Source organism: Anopheles merus, unplaced genomic scaffold, assembly GCF_017562075.2.
Source record: "Anopheles merus strain MAF unplaced genomic scaffold, AmerM5.1 LNR4000013, whole genome shotgun sequence".
NCBI lineage: Eukaryota > Metazoa > Arthropoda > Insecta > Diptera > Culicidae > Anopheles > Anopheles merus.
Window position 1 is genome coordinate 395,086 of NW_024427593.1, and position 3,085 is coordinate 398,170.

Sequence of the window (3,085 nt, forward strand, 5' to 3'; positions counted from 1 at the left end):
ATTCCGGATGAAAACACATTTGGCGAAAGTGTTGCACACACACTCACACTCACACCCATGTGCAGACGGCTCAGCATATCTGTGTAATCTACACCATATGAAAGCAAAAGGTTAGTGTCACATAAAGTTATGCTTAATGCTTAACACGTTCAATTCGATGGCAGGCCCCAGGGACTGCCAATAAACTTTCCAGTATGCCGGTTTCACAATCAGCTTGCGTTCTAGATGCCGGCGGAACGGAATGTTGATGAAAATCAGTGCCAGGCTGAACGTGTTAATGCGAATTAGGGTTCTGGGCGTGGCACAGCAAACCCTCCAGCGTTAGCTAGCGATTCCTTAGAGATTTTTATATTGCAGCGTTTGAACTCATTGCGTTTTTTTGGTTTGATTTATGAAAATGCAACTTCATCGCCGCAATGTTAACGGTTTATATAAGCGCCACAGCAACTCATGAGCATTATGCACAAGCGAGAAAGAGATAGCGCTATGTAGGGAAAAAGCACGGACGACGGCTAACAGCGATTGGCCGTCTGACGCACCAACACATCGATACCTATCACAGCCCGCTCTGGCGAAGGGTACAGTATCGAACAAAATGATAGGGTCTTTTTTTTCATCGAACCGCGCATTTGTTTTACCACTTTACTTGTGTTTGTGTGTGTGTGTGCGCGCGCGCGCTTGTGTGTGTGTGTGTGTGTGAGAGTGTGTGTGTATGTGTGTTTTGTGTGTGTGTGTGTGTGTGTGTGTGTGTGTGTGTGTGTGTGTGTGTGTGTGTGTGTGTGTGTGTGTGTGTGTGTGTGGGTGAGTGTGTGTGTGTGTGTGTGTGTGTGTGTGTGTGTGTGTGTGTGTGTGTGTGTGTGTGTGTGTGTGTGTGTGTGTGTGTGTGTGTGGGTTTGTGTCTGAAAAACGTAGCTTGCCATGATGTCATATTGCGTTGAAAGTATTCTGATAATGTGTGTTATCATGTGAAACAGCGTACACACTTGGATAAAAGCTAAAGATTGCATCGACAGCAGCGCTTGTTCCTGGGACGAGAACGCAGGTGTGCTGTGTCATGAATGTGAATGCGACAGTGGTGCGAAATGGAAACGCGCACAATAGCAATGAACTCGGCATTCCCTCACAGGTGTTTCTCCAGTGCACGCCTTTGAAAGGCCTGCGTGCATCTCTGCGTTGAACGTAATGTGCGCATGGGAAACTTTGTGCGTGCATTGAGCAGGCGCGCAGTTGTTCTTTTCAATGGGCGTTTTGTTTCATGAGCGCGGCAGTATTCTGTTCTCGTTTTGAATGGGTAGATGCTCCCTCGCTTACTCATTGATAGTTTTTATCCATACGCTTTTTTTTTGCTGCTCGACAACGATGTGATTCATGGCGTATAAAAGCAGAACGCAGGCAGTGCACGGCATCAGTCGTGTCCAAGTTTTTAACCAGCGCGTTCTTGACGGTCCAAGCAAGCAATGTTAGTAACAATGGGTCGAGGTAAACATTGTACCGATTATCAGCGTCATATCATTAAGCGAATGGCGGCTGCTGGCATTAACCGCAGAACGATCGAGTTCGCAGAACGAACGACTCGCGCGAGTGCCACGCAAAGTGCCAAATTTAACACCTGCGCATAAAAACGCACAGGTGTTATTTGCAATTTAGCACATGTTCTTCGATAAAGAGGATTGGCGCAGGGTTTTGTGGTCAGACGAGTCGAAATTCAATCGACAGGGGTTGTTGCGAAATACCAGAAGAATAGGAGAAAATGTAGATATTTACTGGGAAGAAAAAAATCACAAATTTAGTCTTTATTCCTTTCTTCTGGTGTTGTGGCGTACAAAGAGCTCGAGGGCGCGTATTTCGGGGCTATTTATCCCTTTTCTCCCCACCGCCATCACTACCGTCGTTGCAAAATGGAGTGCACTGTATCCCTCCGTCGACCTTTATCGCAGAACCCTATAAATTCGCACGATCAATAGAAGTTGTGGGGTTTCGCCAACGTAAACAAACGCAGTTGTCACAACATTCTCCCCACCAGTGCGACGCTCACAAGCGTTACACTTCCCTAACGTTTGTTTTCTGTCTTCCTGATCGTAACGCCTGCTACTGTCATTTAGCCACGCGGTTCTATTGTTAAACGCGACTAGAATTGTGCATATTTTACATTGTCTTTTCCCCAGGTGTTCTAAATAAATTGGTCCCCTCGTAATCTGATCGCTAGATTGCGACTGGACTGCTTAATACAGTCAAACTCGGGTTTTAGTCCCGTCGGCTGCGCCGATACAGTTCCCTCTCTCGCTACTCCTGTCTCGCTCCACTGTTCTGGCAGGTATTGTATACGTATACGGCTGTACGGGAGCGTGGTGCTTTTTATCCATCTGGTCCATATCGTTCCCACCTTCACTTTTAGATCGTCCGGGGAAAACCACACTACCAGCGACGAATCATTTCGGTTTTCCGCCAGTTTGCTGTCGTCGACGCTGTCGTGAAGTGACGGAAATAGTAAACGGACCTGCAATGGATCTTTAAAGAAACGAGAAAGCGCTCCAAACAGCTCTAGCAACCCGCGGATTAATATTACTGTGTAAGAAAGTGCATAGCTTGCACAATTCCAACCGCCAGAAATCCAACCCCTTACCCGTTTCTTACCACCATTTGCTTTTCCATCCCGTTTAAGTATCACTGCCCTTGTCTCGCGGTTGCAAGGAAGCTGTAGTTCATTGTCCCTCCGGAACAATGTTTGGCTGGGGCAAATTTGCTGCAGTGTTGCGAAGTGCGGACGGACACCTTGTTCCCGTTTTGTTTCGATTCCTTTCGTATCGCACGGGAAGTATTTCTGTATACAATTATCCGTGACCATATTTCCTTTACGTTTACAGATGCCGTTATGACGGTCATTGCTTGCGACATCAGCAACAAGCGCGTTTGAGAAACAAAGACCAAACACCGTCCATCCTAGCCTGGTCTTAACCGCGATCGGTTCATGTATGTCACCCTCGATGCATCGCGACGGCTTCCCTAAGTAAACATTATCCATGCCGATAATGATGCGCGGCACTATTCCGCTGTAGGACGAGATTTAAGCCCTTTGAGGTGCGGA

The 3,085-nt window shown here is 47.0% G+C and overlaps 1 long non-coding RNA gene across 1 annotated transcript; it reads left to right on the top strand.

Annotated features, from left to right (window-relative positions):
• Positions 1–2,011: 2,011 nt before the first annotated feature.
• On the top strand, positions 2,012–2,818 carry LOC121600950. The gene is made up of 3 exons (XR_006005926.1): positions 2,012–2,314; positions 2,396–2,569; positions 2,663–2,818. It is a non-coding gene; the product is annotated as an uncharacterized LOC121600950 (long non-coding RNA).
• The last annotated feature ends 267 nt before the right edge of the window (positions 2,819–3,085 follow it).